Source organism: Engraulis encrasicolus, chromosome 23, assembly GCF_034702125.1.
Source record: "Engraulis encrasicolus isolate BLACKSEA-1 chromosome 23, IST_EnEncr_1.0, whole genome shotgun sequence".
In the NCBI taxonomy this organism is placed as follows: Eukaryota; Metazoa; Chordata; class Actinopteri; order Clupeiformes; family Engraulidae; genus Engraulis; species Engraulis encrasicolus.
In genome coordinates, this window is record NC_085879.1 from 46,240,505 (window position 1) to 46,258,004 (window position 17,500).

At 39.9% G+C, this 17,500-nt stretch overlaps 1 protein-coding gene and 1 long non-coding RNA gene across 2 annotated transcripts in view; one reads left to right on the forward strand and one right to left on the reverse strand.

Annotated features, from left to right (window-relative positions):
* cd276 (CD276 molecule) overlaps positions 1-17,500 on the forward strand; it is a 220,811-nt gene that overhangs the window by 172,729 nt on the left and 30,582 nt on the right. The gene's annotated exons all lie outside the window — the stretch shown is intronic.
* LOC134440557 (uncharacterized) lies at positions 5,048-10,173 on the reverse strand. The gene is made up of 4 exons (XR_010032981.1): positions 10,086-10,173; positions 8,401-8,537; positions 6,399-6,548; positions 5,048-5,439 (listed from the first exon to the last, which is right to left on the reverse strand). It is a non-coding gene; the product is annotated as an uncharacterized LOC134440557 (long non-coding RNA).

Consider the following 17,500-nt stretch of genomic DNA (forward strand, 5'->3'; position numbering starts at 1 on the left):
ATTTTACTGTGCATAGAACATTTGTATCACACAGCAGAGGCAATATGTTTTTATTGGGTAGCTTGATGCACAGAAATGTCAATTCTAATCCAAGATTTTGACTATCACAATTATTTTCTATTTTAATGGGGCTGGTGGCCCCGGTAGACTTCATCCAAATTTCAGAATATTTTACACAGTGTGTTTTTACTGGGTGTAGAACATTTTTACTATAGGGCCAAGGCAATATTTTTTCATAGGGGGCGTTTGATGCACCCTAACCAGGGCTTTGGGACTGGGACAAAAAAATTCAGTCTGGGCATTTTCGGCCGAGACCGGTCCATCAGGCACTGAGAGAAAAAATTAAGCTTATGGCAATATTTTTTTAGTCATCAATTATGAGCTATTTTGACCACAACAGGCAAAATGAACATGTATATTTGACTCGGACAGGTCAGCTGTGGCGGCATGAGGACTGATACCACTACATTGAGGGGAGGGCCAGGCCAAAATCATCAACAGTCCACCGGGCAAATGCCCTGTATGCCCTATGGCCAATCCAGCTATGACCCTAACATACAGTATATGACTACTGACAGTGGTGTAGTCTACTTTTTTGAAGAGGGTATACTGTATATTTCAGCTTTTTTTATTTGGGTATACTGTATATATACTGTGCTATTTTAAATAATGGATCAATCAATTATAAGCGGATATACTGAAATCCCATACATTTTGAAGTGGTTGTACTGCGTATACCTGCATTCTATGTAGACTACACCACTGACTACTGAACCCTTCGTCATAATGCCTAGAATATATTTTTGGTCTTCTGTGTAAGAGCTGTTGTAACTGTGTGCGTGCGTGCGTGCGTGCGTGCGTGCGTGCGTGCGTGCGTGCGTGCGTGCGTGCGTGCGTGCGTGCGTGCGTGCGTGCGTGCGTGCGTGCGTGCGTGCGTGCGTGTGTGTGTTCCCATGTGAATTTGTATTTGTACTCCTCGTGTCACGTCGTCTAACAAATTATTGTTTTTTTATTTTAGCACAGCACTCCTTCACACACACAAGCACACACACACATGCACACAAACACACACACACACACATACACACACATGCACACAAACACACACACACACACATACACACACACATAGTTGTGTTTTGATATGCCTCCCGCTGGTTCCATAATGTATCCAAGGCTTCCGCATGTCACCTCGACTCTCCGCGTATACTGTACATATGCAATATGCATATATGCCGTGTATACATATGCATCTGATTAGCCCAAATGCACAGTGCTGTTGGTACACAGCAGTGGTGTAGTCTACTTTTTCATGGTGGGTATATGGTATATTTGAGATTTTTTTGAAGTGGGTATACTGTATATATTTTTGCCATTCAAAACAATGGATCTATCAATTTTAAGTGGGTATACTGAAATCCCTGAAATTTAGAAGTTAGTATACTCCGTATACCCGCGTTCTACGTAGACTACACCACTGGTACACAGCTCTGATTTGGACAGGCAAATAGACTGTATATATATATATATATATATATATATATATATATATATATATATATATATATATATATTATATTAGGGCTGGGACATTAATGCATTCATTTTGATTAATTTATCACACAAAAATTGACACGATTAAAAAAATAGCTCATTTTAATCGCACTATAATATACAGTGTAGCTACATAGTTCTGGATTAGACCAGTGTGGAGGGCAGCATTTCGCCTCATGGCGAACAGTCTGCTGAAATTGAGAAGAGTTTAAAAATGAGCAATATTTTTAGATTAAGTTTATTTATTGTCATTATTCAAAATCCTTGTGGGGAATAAAACTTTTCACTGTTTACAAGTCAAATATTTAAATGCGATTAAAATGCGATTAATTTGATTAATTCATTTCAAAGCCTATGGATTAATTCGATTAAATAACATGGGTAGCGCTTTATATTAAGGTTCTTGTAATAAGCGCTTATAGTCACTAGTAAGCAGGTAGTTATATCCTTATAACGAGCTTATAAAATGCTTATTAACCTTATAAACCTCCTCTAAGCTGCTTATAACGGTTTAATAGTGCTCTTATAGTATCGTAATAAGCGTTTATAAGTCTCCAGTAAGCAGGTAATAATACTCTAACAAGTGCCCATAACATGCTTATTAACCTTATTAACGTCCTCTAAGCTGCTTATAATGGGTTAATAGTGCTCTTATAGTATCGTAATAAGCGTTTATAAGTCTCCAGTAAGCAGGTAATAATACGCTAGCAAGTGCCCATAACATGCTTATTAACCTTATTAACGTCCTCTAAGCTGCTTATAATGGGTTAATAGTGCTCTTTAGTATCGTAATAAGCGTTTATAAGTCTCCAGTAAGCAGGTAATAATACTCTTACAAGTGCCCATAACATGCTTATTAACCTTATTAACGTCCTCTAAGCTGCTTATTATGGGTTAATAGTGTTCTTATAGTATTGTAATAGGTGTTAATGGTCACTCATAAGTAGGTAGTTATGTCCTTACAAGTTTCTATAACGCGCTTATTATTTTTTAATAACATGTTATAAGCTGCTTATAGACACTTAACAAGCCACTTGTTAACAGCTAACAATGAATTTTGCAGGTACCCGATCTAAAGCGGGGATCAGCTTACTATGCACTTGTTATCATGTTATAAGCTGCTTATTAATGCTTATAGACACTTAACAAGCCACTTGTTAACAGCTAACAATGAATTTTGCAGGTACCCGATCTAAAGCGGGGATCAGCTTACTATGCACTTGTTATCATGTAGCTATGCTTATTATAGTAGTCATAAAAATACTATAAGCAGTACACAAGAAGATATAACAAGCTTATTGATGTTTTTATTAATGCTTATAGACACTTAACAAGCCACTTGTTAACAATTAACAATGCATTTTGCAGGTACTCGATCTAAAGCGTGGATCAGCTTACTATGCACTTGTTATCATGTAGATTTGTTTATTAAAGTAGTAAGCAGAACACAACAAGATAAAAAGCTTGGGTATCATTTTTTTCAGTTATCAATTGGGTATGTTTTCTACACCTGGAACAAACAATAGTTGCATAATGGAAAACAACAACAACAACAACAACAGAAGCAGCTTTTACAATGTGAAGCAATGTCTTCATGTCCTATTGGGGATCCTCTCAATAAAATGGAAAAGAAAATCACACATATATAATAATAAAAACAACAACATAACAAATATCAGTTTTGGCAACACTTGGTTAACCCTCTGGTTGTGTTACGGTCAAATATGACCGTTTTGCAAATTCATTCTTAAATAACATCTCTATTTTTCATCATACACAAATGACACTTCATGATATCCTCTAGCTAACCTATTCTAATGGTCAAATGAAATACAATTAAATTCCTAAAGAATTGTGGAAGATACACCAACACCATCAGATCAGAGAAGTCCAGTAAAACGTGGTGAATTGTTTTATTAAACAAAAAACATGCTAACCTTTGAAATTTCATAGTAACATGATACTGTTTGTAATGGTGTTGATCAGCAAGTTGTGTAGCTCTTGCATCTAAACATTTTTAATAAGGTACAACATTCAACATAGGAAAGGATGGATTTATGGTTAACTTTCGACCATGTTTTCTATACAACATAGTTCAGTATGAAAACATGGTCGACTGATCTTTTAAGTGAAAGTGCACATCAACGCTTGAAATTTCTAAGTAACATGGTACTGTTTGCAAACGGGTTTGTAAAATGGTGTGAAGAAAACATAATGTTTGAACCATGTATACATCCCTTCCTATGTTGTTGTCTGATCTGAGACGAGTTCATGCAAGCCATTCTGGTCTTTCTGCGTGCCCACAATCAGTCAGGTAAAGTTACTTGATTTTGTAGCTGCAGACTGACAGCAAGAAGGCACAAATACCAGAAAGGAACCCATGAAGTCATCTCAGCCAGAGAACACAATTCATTATACATACAAACATTGCACTGTTCCTTTGCATAAAAGATTACATAAACGTTTACATACCCTCGGCAGCCACAACCCTAAGTATAACTTACCACCCCCCCTACCCGTGTAACTTAAATGATAACTTCTGCCAATTTCGACATACAGTTGTAATGCTCACACTACCCTGGACTTGTCAGTACCTGAGATTTTTTTTCCCCCTTAAAACTTTTCCGAGATCCATGTCATTGTAATGGGGACAGGCGTTTGTTTACATTTAAAAAAAAACAACATCTCAATTTATTCCCAATAACATCCAAAAGGTTATGCAACATCAGCAGACAACTAGCAAACAGCTATACCTTTTGGGATAATATTTGGAGTAGGCCTATGTTAAAAATTTTAATGTAAGCAAAGTCTGCCCCCATTAGAATAGCTCAGATCTCAGAAAGGGCTGAGTCAAAAAATGCAGCATCAGCAGGCAATGACAAGTCAAGGGTAGCGTGAGCAATACAACAGCATATTGAAATTGGTAGAAGTTATAAGGCAGTGTTTCTCAACCTTTTCTTAGGCGAGGCACCCTTTCAATTCATGAAAAATCTCAAGGCACCCCAAACCAACAAGCCGTAACCTGGTATTGCATCCGATACCACACAAATTTAGATAAGTAACACATTTGGAGACGTTCAAAGTTGCAGCTTTATCTTCGACAGGCTATGTGTAGGCCATACTGGGGTGACCTAAATTTACTTTATTGTGTAAATAGTGGATGAAAAATGTAAACGTAAATGATGGATGAAAGATTCCACTGACTAAGCATTAATTTAGACAAATATGTATTATATTACATAACTTATTGATCTATTTAGGTCATTTTCACATACCGTCAGCCACGTTTCCGCGGCACCCCTGAGGGAGGTGTGCGGCACCCCTGTTGAGAAACACTGGTTTAAGGAATAGAAAGGAACACAAAAGGGCCCTGAAACACTCAACTGAAGTGTGTGTGTGTGTGTGTGTGTGTGTGTGTGTGTGTGTGTGTGTGTGTGTGTGTGTGTGTGTGTGTGTGTGTGTGTGTGTGTGTGTGTGTGTGTGTGTGTGTGTGTGTGTGTGCGCGCGCGCCTCTGTATATGCACATGCAGTGCCTAGACTTGACCAACATACCAGGTCTACAGCGCCAACCTCCAGCAGATGTCTTCAATGTGGCAGTTGTTGTGGAGGAAATGGTTGTGCTACACAATTTAAATTATATGGCGACGGTGTGGCCATGCTGTTAGGCATAATATGCGGTTAACCTGCAGTGTCCGAGCGCCATGAAGTACGTATTCGAGTTTCTGCAACGTGTGGTAGTGAAAATACAACCAGACAACGCCTCAGCTCGAGTCCACAACTTCCGAAACAAGCTGCTGGAAAGGCTCCCTCCTGGTTGACTTTGTAGCCAATCAGAATTCCAAGGCGGATGTCTTTCATTGCTTCTCCAAGTGTGTCGCCATGGGCCTTGAGAAGGAAAAAATTGTGAATGTTTAGAACATGGGGTGAAACTCTGAGGGCAAAAATCTAAATCTGGGACAAAGTTGCGGGTCAAACTCAACATTTATTAAATAAAAAAATGGGCTAAAATTGCACAACCAGGCACTTAATACTTAGAGGCGAATTTCGCAAGTACCCATTCCCACCATTTAGAGTAGTTTAAATGTGCCTGTGCATATTCTCACACTACCCTGGACTTGTCAGTACCTGTTCTTGCTTATATTTCTCCTTGTAAGTTGCTTTAGTCAAAGGTGTCTGCTAAATGCTATGTAATGTAATGGGCTGAGTCGAAAAATGCAGCATCACCGGGTACTGACAAGTCAAGGGTAGCGTGTGCAATACAACAGCATATTCAAATTGGCAGAGGGTTAAAGGGTTAAATAAACCATCTATCTACAGAGTTTTGTTCATCTAGTGTGAGGTTGTTATTAGTGAAGAGTTCGGTAAAAACATCTTAAGTTACAAAAAAAATAAAAGCTTTAGCGATCAGTAAAAACTAACGCAGTATGTTAAGGGTGATAATAGTCCAACACTAGAAAAAACCCCAGCAAAAATTCTGGTATTTCCTAGAGGGAAGCTCACACAACGGTATCCATCTAGTGGTGTCAAACTCAAGTTCACAGTGGGCCAAAATCTAAATCTGGAACGAAGTCTCAGGCCAAAATCTATATACCGAATGAAAAACAGGTTAAAATTGTGCAAATATGTACGTCCCTGTACATATTCTGTTGCATATGAGGGTGAGATATTACACTGTCCTGGGCCCCAGTCATTTGCCTGTGACACACTGAATTGTGTGTAAGTCAAGACATCTGAAATTATCTCGTAAGCCAGATTTTAGCCCACGTGCCTGAGTTTCACACTCTTGATCTAAAGAACATTGGAATAATTGGTTAATCTCAGACGCTAGGTTGTCTTTGGTATACCTGTCGTTCAGTAAACATGGACGGCCATCGCTCCATGCTGTCGGCAACCATGGGTTGATCCCCAACTGTTTCTTTTCAGCGAAGCGAGAAAGTAGCAGACATCACTTCATCCACTGTTGTGTTGTCTGGGTCTTTCTTCATGACCTCCATCTGAATGTAATTGCACAAGCACAAAGTCCACATGCTATGACAATTGTCTTCAGACTTTAGAGCAAAGTTCAGTCAGTACACTACAGTCAATACACTACATACATACAATGCTCATAATACTAGCAGTGCCTTTACAAAGGTGAGTAAATGTCAAAATTCTTCAAGTAAATTGTACTTTAAAGAGCATTTTTGTGGGACACTGCACATTCTATTTCAAAGCCAGTACTTATTCAGATTTGGAAAGGTAATTCAAATTTTATGACATTTCATAGAAAGTGAAGAAATGTTCTGTTAAAAAAGCAGTGTTGACCTCTGTCTATGTTGGAAACTCAAAAATGTTCTGTACCAACTCACAAATTCTCAAAAAATTCTACCTTGCTGAGCATGCTTAACTAATATTTTGTTGCATAACCATGGTTTCTAGTAACAATTTAGCATCTGTGGTCCATGTAGTCAACCAACATCCGGCAACGGTCAACACGTATTGCAGCTCAGTGTAATTTTATTACAGTCCACACAATTCCTCTGCAGGTCTTGATTTTAGACATTAAGCCCTGTTTGTGTGACTTCTGGGGTGAAGTAGAGATGTTCTTATCACAATTTTGACATTTGGTCCTGAACGGAGTATTTGGCTATCCAAGACTGCAGCCCCCCCACCTTTACATTGACTCCAATGGAGCACTCAAGCAATCGATCATATGCTCCGTTCAGCACCAAATGTCAAAATTGTGATGAGAACATCTCTACTTCACCCCAGAAGTCACACAAACAGGGCTTAAAGTCTAAAATAGCGAACCACCACTTGTGCTGGATGCTGTTTCTCTGTAACCAAGATTTTGCTAGCAAGCACAATTATGGTTCCAGACAAACAGCATAGAACTAATGGAGTGGCCAGCACAATTCCCGGACCTTAATCTCATAGACAACATGTGGGCTGACAAAAAAATGCTACTTATGAGGCAAAACCAAAAAATGCAGAGGAATTGTGGAATAGTACAATTAAGCTGAGCTGCAATACCTGCTGACGGTTGCCAGACTTTGGTCGACGCCATGCACCACAGATGCGAAACAGTGCAGAAACCATGAATATGCAACAACATAGTTTAAGATGTATAGTTTAAGATGTATAGTTTAAGATGCTCACCAAAGCTGAATTTTCAAGAATTTGTTAGTTTGGATAGAACATTGAGTTTCCAAATACAGATGTAAACAAACACTTCTATTTGTTTGAACATTACATGTCTTCACTTTCTGTGAGACATCATAAAATTGAATTCCTCGCTTTGAAATAGAATGTGCACCGTCCCAAATGCATTTTGACATTTACTCACCTTAGTAAAGGCCCTGCTATTATTATGAACACAACAGTAAGTGCATATGGTGTACTCCAGGGATGTCAAACTCACTGACAGAGGCCAAATCTAGCCCATACGGTCATTCTATTTGGCCTAAGAGATCATTTCAGATGTGATCATTTAAGTATGGTACGTGTTTGCTCAATTTTAGCCCATTTTTACTTCAGTAAATATTTGTCAGATTTTGATTTTGGGTCACTGTGAATTTCAGTTTGACATCTTTGGTGTAGTCCATCACTGAACCCAGAATAATCGGTGCCATGCGGCTGCCTTCAGTGCCTCTGCGTGCGTGCGTGCGTGCGTGCGTGCCTGTGTACATGTGCATGTGAAGCACTCAGTCAACTTTTTAGTTGAGATATTGTGTTACACAAATACGTTTTGATTCCTTGAGATCTAGACAGGTACAGTATTTTTGGAAAAAGAAAAAAGCGCCAAAAGTGTTAAAGTGCTGTAGCTTGTAGATACACAGGAATGGTGTGTGTGTGTGTGTAATATACCTAAATGCTCCTCCATCACTCCAGCATTTTGCCCTTGTGAAGGATCCGGACAGTAGTTCGACTTCTTCAGGTTCGGTCCCTTCCCTTTTCTTTTGTTGACCAGGACCTCCGGGCATTCCATTGCACTGAGTTTTTGCCTGAGTGCATACAAAGAAACATTTCATTTCATTTCAAACTAATTGCATCATTGCATCATTACCGGTAATTAAACTATTCTTGGCCTTGTTTACAAGTAGGCCTACAGAGGGTGGCCCTCTTGAAAAATGGCTTGGATTTTGGGTGGTAAACGCCCGTAGCTGATGGGGTGCATTCTAATGAACATCTGTGCCAATTTCCATACTTGCATACCAAAGTGAACCATTTTGTGGTGATTTTGCATGTATGCACTCCACTATAGGTTGGGAAAAGCACAAAGGTGGATGAAAGACAGTCTCTAAACCAGGCGTCATCAATGTGGTGCCCTCCAGGAGCTTCTGAGGTGCCCAACAAGGATGTTAATAAACAGTCACGACTACAAGACAGTCACAGTTAATGCATTTCTTAATTTGAATATGAGCTTATTTCTATGGCCTATAATATAGCCTATAAAAACATTTCCTTATAAGCAAATTATCATTCAATCTAGTGTGATTTGGGAATGATGTCAAGACACCAGCACTACGATTTTGAAAAAAAAGTAGCACTCTGACCCAGAGAGGTTTGGGAGCCCTGATCTAAGCACAACCGAGAAGGGAAATGAGACTGGGCGACCTACGATCCGTGGGGCTTTTCCTTCTCCGTTGCAGCCACTAGAAGCAAAGACTGACAAGAACTAACAATTACACCCGAAAATGATTCACATCAAATTGTTAATTTATTTTAAAAAGTGAATATCCACAACAATGTTTCGCCCATGAAGTAAACTTCAGAACTCACTTTTCCATTCACGCTAGCAAACTCCAATAAAGGAAGTGTCAAGTCAACCCGAATCACATTTTCCCCATTCAAATAACTCTCGTCTCAGAATAAATTGAGATGCCTGTCGTACATCGAATACCCAGCTAATATAGGAGCTAGGGCTCTAACTAGCTTTAGCAATTAGTCTACAAGCACGGGCGGGCGGTGTAGCCTACCCTATGGGACCTAGCTGTAAACTTACACATGTCTAACTAGCCAGCAGACTTCGTCAATAACTGAGGGGGAACTATGCAGCGTAACCATTTTCAGAACGTAATTTGCCCCCGAAATAGGTCAAGCAACTACATAGATTCGCCATGCCTGTGAGGTTGACACTGAATAGCAAACCCCAGCCCAAATTACCCACATCCAGCGACAGTGCTCACAGCCCTGCTAACTAGCTAGCCCCCACCACAGGCGCACCTAGCGTACATGGACAACGATACAATGTATCTGCCAAGTTCATATCAGTCCGAATATAGCACAAACTTTGTTCCCCACTACTAACCCAGAGACGCATCTTAAATATAGGCTAATGTATTAATCTCTCTGAGAACAGCATTTTTTCTTCTGCAGCACCTGACAATGACAACAATTGCACCTGCAAATACCCTCAGCAGCACAGATACGAGCGTAGCCAGCATACCAGCATCCTAGAGTAGCTCACGGCTAAAATGTCAAACAAGTATACGCCACACATGGCATGGCTTCCTCTGCGCACACGTAGCTAAATGATACAAAATACTTACTAATTGCGAAATCCTCACGAAAGAGAAGGAAATTTGAGCTTCTTCGGGCTGAGTCGACCGTCAGCTACTTCGGGATGAGTCGACCTCGTCTCTCTCTGGCGCGGCCGGCCGGCTGGCTGAACCCGTTACCCGGTCCGTGAGTGGGCGGTGTTCAGAATGTTCGAGGCTGCCTCCGAGTGTGTTGCTATGTCCCGAATTTCGCGCCAGTCAAGAGACCTGGGAGGACAGTTTGACAGGCGGAATCGAGGTGCACTTCTTCCCACTAGCCTACATGGGATATCACTATCAGCCAAGGTAATTTATTATTTATTACAGTTTTGAACGTCTAGTTGTGAGCTGTTTGGTAATTGAAAACAAACGGCAGGAAGAGCTTTTCGTAGCTTGACTACATGACTGCCGTATCATATCACTTTGGCAGATTAGCGTTGTAGCCAGCACTCAAACTGGTCCTGTTGTGTCGTTCTTCGTATTATTATTATATTTAGTTTGTTCTATGCGCAGCCCTTTGGTTGTTGTAAGCATATGGTATGATCTCCCTTTACAGAGATTATTTTAAGGTCTATGTGAAAACACATCAGGACACTGTAAGGGCGACTTCAAAGTGGCTGCATGCAAACTAGTTCAACATACAGGCATACAAATAATGAATAAAACGATCTTAACACGTCATGGTAGGCTACTAAGGCAGGAAAGGCAGGTTTACAACATTCAACCCAAACTGGTGAGCACAGATGGACTGTTGTTTTTTGTTTATTTTCCCAGATATTCTAACTGCTGCTTGACAGGAGGATGAGGTAGCTGCAAGATCTACTGAACCATGAACGATGAAGAGAGAATGAACCCTAGTGACAGCTGTTGGGTGTTAGCCTAATGCACAAGTACAGTGCTCATACCTTTTCTGTAATATGCATGCTACAGCTGCCAATCTGTTACTGGCATTGTAACTAAGCAAATATTGCTGCCCTTTCCCCTGTAATACCTTACTGTACATTACTGTATTACTGCAAAAGTAATGCATTGCTGTAATTCAATAAAATTTTTTAAAAATCCAGTGTTGACCTGGGTGTTCCCTATTCAGATGATGCTGCCGTCAGTCCATGGATGTACACAAACGCGTCACCTGAAGGAGGAGGGGGGTCAACGAAACCAAACAAGTTTTGAAAGCAGAGGTTGGTGTTACCATTTAACCTCTCTCTCTCTCTCTCTCTCTCTCTCTCTCTCTCTCTCTCTCTCTCACTCTCTCTCTCTCTCTCTCTCTCTCTCTCTCTCTCTCTCTCTCTCTCTCTCTCTCTCTCTCTCTCTCTCTCTCTCTCTCTCTCTCTCTCTCTCTCTCTCTCTCTCACACACACACACACACACACACACACACACACACACACTGTCAAGTCTGCTTTATTGTCAATTTCTTTACATGCACTAGTCATACAAATAATTTGAAATTAAGTTTCTTACTTTCCCATGCATACATAGACTCGACATAGACTTTAGGTGTGAACAGTGTTATTTTTGAGTAATGCTTTATCCAACTTTATAACATTGCTATTTCATATCCGGCCCCATAGATATGCATGTGCTCAACTTGATAAATTCAGGCAGTAATAAGATTCTGCGGTTCATCTAACGTCTGCTTGAAGTTTTTTTGCCCCTCATGACAACGGTTGTGAGTGGAGTCTCACTGGACTTAAATGGCATGTGAATATGTGCTTTGCCAATAGCAAAATACTAAACACTCATTGGTTATTGCCCAGATATTTTTATTTTTATTTGGAGGACCGAAGGGCTCTGGACCGAGCCTCAGTGGGAGTGAAGGGATGATTGGTTGAACCCTGATAAAAAATCTGTGTCAGTAGTTGACATGCGGAAAAAAATATATGTTATAAAAAATATGTTATTCATTTGACTGAGAAGTCTCGTAGTCGTAACCAGTGAAGAAGCTACTCATTGCGGTATTCCAGTTTTGTGTACTTCTTGTAAACATTCTGTTGCGAATAAAGTCTTAATAGTGGCACCTCCTTATCCTTTTTAATCTCCCAATTCCAAAATTGGAGGTTGCCTACCGGTACTTTTCGAGGGGGCTAGCTTGCAAGAAAGTTAGAGAGCTGTGCAAAATGGCAGGCATTGTGGATTAAATTCTGGTGAATTCCAGTCATCCTTATGAGGAGAAAATGAATATCAAGGAGCAGAGCACTGCCTAATATTGACTTTGTGAAAAGGGTAGGGAAGAACAACCGTTTCTTTTGAGCTTTCATGGTGTCTGATCAACTGGTTAACTGCAAAGTCCCGTGAGTGACGAGTCCTTGCCTGCTGTTGGCAATGTCCAGTAAATAGTTAAAGATTTGGCGCCCCCTAGTGGTAAGATGTGCACCCAGTAATGAACAAAGACAACAAAGACAAACTCAATCACATCATTATGTGGCGGAGGGAGGCCTAATGATAACAAAAAATGATTAAAAAAAAAAAAACAATTTCCCTATGAATATAAATGGGATAATGATTAATTGAATTGGAGATAATGTGATAGTAGCACCAGCTTTCTGTTAGAATCCCCACCACAGGTCAGTTCCTGTGTTTATTTCAGAACAGACTGCTGCAAGATTTCTCACAAAGAGCTACACTCAAATTTGAGAACAGTATGTGTAGTTAAGAACACCAGCTTTCCAACAAATTTGTTTCAACAAGAGTCCTTTAGTGTGTGGGGCCATAGGACCAATGTAAGATGTGTGTCAAATTTGTCCAAAAAAGATTACAGACAAGGTGAATTGCACTAACTGTGATTGTTTTGTTTTTCCATTTGCTCTGAAGACCTGTCCCAGTGCATAGCAGAGGAGCCAGTGAGGAACAGTTGTGCAGTGCCACCTGGACCTGGTATGTATGCCCAGTATCCTGTTGAAGTATTCATTGCTTAACAGTAGTAGAGTAGAGGTACTGTATTGATCTAGATTTCCAAAAGAAAAATAATTAGGGTCTTGCCACATATAACAGGGTGTCTGCAGGTTTATTAAAAAGTATTAAAAGTTGATTAATTCATAAGGCAAAATGTAATGGCCTTAAACGTAGTGCATTTGCTCAAAAGGTATTATTTTTGAATATTTCTTTTAGTTGTAGCATTTTGATTAAAAAATAAGTGGTGATATTCTGGACTTTTAGCCCAAAAGTTGTCGGTTTGACTCCCGACCCGCCTGGTTGGTGGGTAGAGTAATTAACCAGTGCTCTCCCTTGTTCTCCTCCATGACTGAGGTACCCTGAGCATGGTACCGTCCCGCCGCACTGCTCCCTTTCGGGCACTTTTTGCAGAAAAGTTAACAATTGCAACGAAGGGCCGTGATGGTTGTAAAAATGATCTAAAGGTAGCGAAAAAAGGTATTAAAATGGTAGTAAATTTGACTTCAAGATTGGTGTATATACCCTGTATATACATTTCACAGATCCGATATATTGCACACATCTGCAGACAGACAAGCATACATAGATTCATGGATTCAAAAATGTTCATAAGTGATGGCATAATGATGATGATTCTCTTCTCCTGCTGTTATAACCACACACTGTGTTAGTTGTGTTCAGTGGTCTAATACTTTAATAGTATTTCATTTTGCAATAGTATTGAGGATGGCGAGGAAGTTGCCTTGATTGTCTAAGCCTTCAGTCTCCCTCTGCCCTCGATGAAACTTATTTTGAACAGCAGTAAGGAGCAGTACCAACGCAATGGTTTTGATAAATACATCTCGTTCTCAGCTCTGGTTCTCATTTGTCTTCCCCTATCTTTGTTCGTTGACATGATCATGGAGGTTTATTTGGAAGCTTGCCACTTGGACGGGAGACGTGGGGAGAGGACGACGAGAGCAGCGGTCGAGCAAGAGAGCAGGCCCGAGGAGAGAGAATCCTCGACGAGGAGCAGCAGCTGGAGGTGGGGACAGCCCAGCCGGTATACAGTCAGGTCCAGGCCAGCGGCAAAGAAGAAGTTGTGTGTGTGTAGCGTTGAATCTGTGTGCATCGCAGTAGCCCTAAGAGTGCCCTAAGCACATTTGCTTGTTTTTATTTTTATATGTGACCACCATTCATGTGGGTGTGTGTTTATATGATGTCTCGTCACAACCATGCACCGCAGACCTCTTGAACTGCATTCCAACAAGGAAGAGCATTGTGATTTAGTTAGGAATCATGTTGATTTTGTTAATAGGCCTGTTGTGTTTTTGCTTATGTAGCCTATGATGCAATATGATTTACTTAAGGAAGAAAAATCCGCACTCACAAACTGCGTCTCATTATTTATTTATATTACCACCATGTCCAAAAAGCAAACGCGTTTCGACTATCAAGCCTTCATCAGTGCATGGTAGGTAATGTAAATAAATAATGAGACGCAGTTTGTGAGTGCGGATTTTTCTTCCTTAAGTTGATACATTTTATCGCGCACCCAAAGTTTTTTCCAAGAAGTTGAGCGCGTCCTCTGCCAAAACTTGCAGTATGGATTTAACCCTCTGGTTGTGTTAGAAACATGGTTACGTTCATGGTGTTAACGGTCAAAATTGAATGTAACAAGTTGGTGTATCTTCCACAATTCTTTAGGAATTTAATTGTATTTCACTTTGACCATTTGAATAGGTTAGCTGGAGGATATCATGAAGTGTCATTTGTGTATGATGAAAAATAGAGAAGTTATTTAAGAATGAATTTGCAAAACGGTCATATTTGACCGTAACACAACCAGAGGGTTAACCAAGTGTTGCCAAAACTGATATTTGTTATGTTGTTGTTTTTATTATTATATATGTGTGATTTTCTTTTCCATTTTATTGAGAGGATCCCCAATAGGACATGAAGACATTGCTTCACATTTTAAAAGATGCTTCTGTTGTTGTTGTTGTTGTTGTTTTCCTTGTTTTCCATTATGCAACTATTGTTTGTTCCAGGTGTAGAAAACATACCTAATTGATAACTGAAAAAAATGATACCCAAGCTTTTTATCTTGTTTTGTTCTGCTTACTACTTTAATAAACAAATCTACATGATAACAAGTGCATAGTAAGCTGATCCACGCTTTAGATCGAGTACCTGCAAAATGCATTGTTAATTGTTAACAAGTGGCTTGTTAAGTGTCTATAAGCATTAATAAAAACATCAATAAGCTTGTTATATCTTCTTGTGTACTGCTTATAGTATTTTTATGACTACTATAATAAGCATAGCTACATGATAACAAGTGCATAGTAAGCTGATCCCCGCTTTAGATCGGGTACCTGCAAAATTCATTGTTAGCTGTTAACAAGTGGCTTGTTAAGTGTCTATAAGCAGCTTATAACATGTTATTAAAAAATAATAAGCGCGTTATAGAAACTTGTAAGGGCATAACTACCTGCTTATGAGTGACCATTAACACCTATTACAATACTATAAGAACACTATTAACCCATAATAAGCAGCTTAGAGGATGTTAATAAGGTTAATAAGCATGTTATGGGCACTTGTAAGAGTATTATTACCTGCTTACTGGAGACTTATAAACGCTTATTACGATACTATAAGAGCACTATTAACCCATTATAAGCAGCTTAGAGGACGTTAATAAGGTTAATAAGCATGTTATGGGTACTTGTTAGAGTATTATTACCTGTTTACTGGAGACTTATAAACGCTTATTACGATACTATAAGAGCACTATTAACCCGTTATAAGCAGCTTAGAGGAGGTTTATAAGGTTAATAAGCATTTTATAAGCTCGTTATAAGGATATAACTACCTGTTTACTAGTGACTATAAGCGCTTATTACAAGAACCTTAATATAAAGCGCTACCAAAAAAGGTAATCGAGTCCCAGCCCTAATATATATACATAGGCATGCACTGATAAAGACAGGGTGGTGCTAGCACTTGTCCCTTTGCCCTACTGGGTAAAAAAATGCCCCTTTTGAACATTATTTTGTGGACGTTCTTTTGTCTAAATGCACTGTGGTCCACTACGGCATGAAAATCAACAAATGCTTTCTGCAAATGCTTTACGGTCCAAGGCATGTGAAAGGAATGCCCTGATATAGCCTCTATAGCCAGCCAGAAGCTCTTCATCCCACAATCCCAATGACCATGGCCGTAGCCACATATGAGGTAAGGGAGGTCCGGACCTCCCTAATTTTTTTCTGCATGTTTTTAGTAGTTTATTTCCAGAATTGATGTAGCCCATTCCCAAAAGTTACCTTTTTGGTCATAATACTTACCACCACCATCAAATTCTAAGTATTCATTATTACTGGCATACTGGTCATGATAGTAAATATTAGTTCATTATTTAGCAAATATCCATGAAAAGATCAAAATTGGCAGAAGACAGCACAGTTTCAATGAGCAGCATAGTAGTTGCAATAGATACTCTGGGCACCATCCTACACAGTGTACCTTTTTTTTAAAAAAAAATCAGTGCGCATACTGTGGACCTTCCTTATTTTAAACTCCTGGCTACGGCCATGCCAATGACGTATCTGTATGTGAACCTGAGCTAACTGAGCGGCACCTTCAAAATGAAGCGCATAGCAGGTACACTGATGGGGATAAAGCGAGCCGTCTTATCTGGCCCCTGATCATTTTAATGTTATGCAGTTTCACATGAAATATGACATGTTTTGTCAAGCAATCTTAGGAATTACATTTGCAATTCAACTGAGTTTTATTTTCAGGGGACCTAGTGAAGGTGGAGTCTGTTGTAAAGGTTGTCACCTTCAATATAGGCCTAAAGTGAAATCCTGGTTTGTGTTCATAATACGGCCCTTGGAGGACTTTATAAAATTTAAATGGCACCTTGAATGAAAAACGTTCCCCACTACTGCTTATCCGATAACAAAGGCACTGTATGCACAGTTTAGTGCGTAATTTATTCACATTCTTTAGATACGTTGTTCCCAGCAGAGATTTGAATAAACACATGGACTATATTTATAGAGCATACTGCATATATCATATGCATATCAGGTAGGTACACAGCACAGAACCGCTGCAGATAAGCAAATGGCCTGTATCTAGAAAGAAGAGAAAGCCCAACTGGGAAACTCCAACTCTCATTGTCATTGTGAAACAGCACTACACAGCACACAAGTAAACACTGCACTGCACTGCACTCAACAAAATTTCATTTATACCCCACCCGTGCAAGGGGGCAGCCATTAATGGCGCCCGAAAGGGAGCAGTGTGGTGGGACGGTACCATGCTCAGGGTACCTCAGTCATGGAGGAGGATGGGGGAGAGCGCTGGTTAATTATTCCCCCAACTGGTGGGTCGGGAGTCCAACCGCCAACCTTTGGGCTACAAGTCTGACGCCCTAACCGCTTATCCATGACTGCCCTATTTCAAGGAATGCATGCATGCACCTACGGTACATACGCACATGCATGCACACACTGACATGCTTAAACGCAAGCAAACACAGG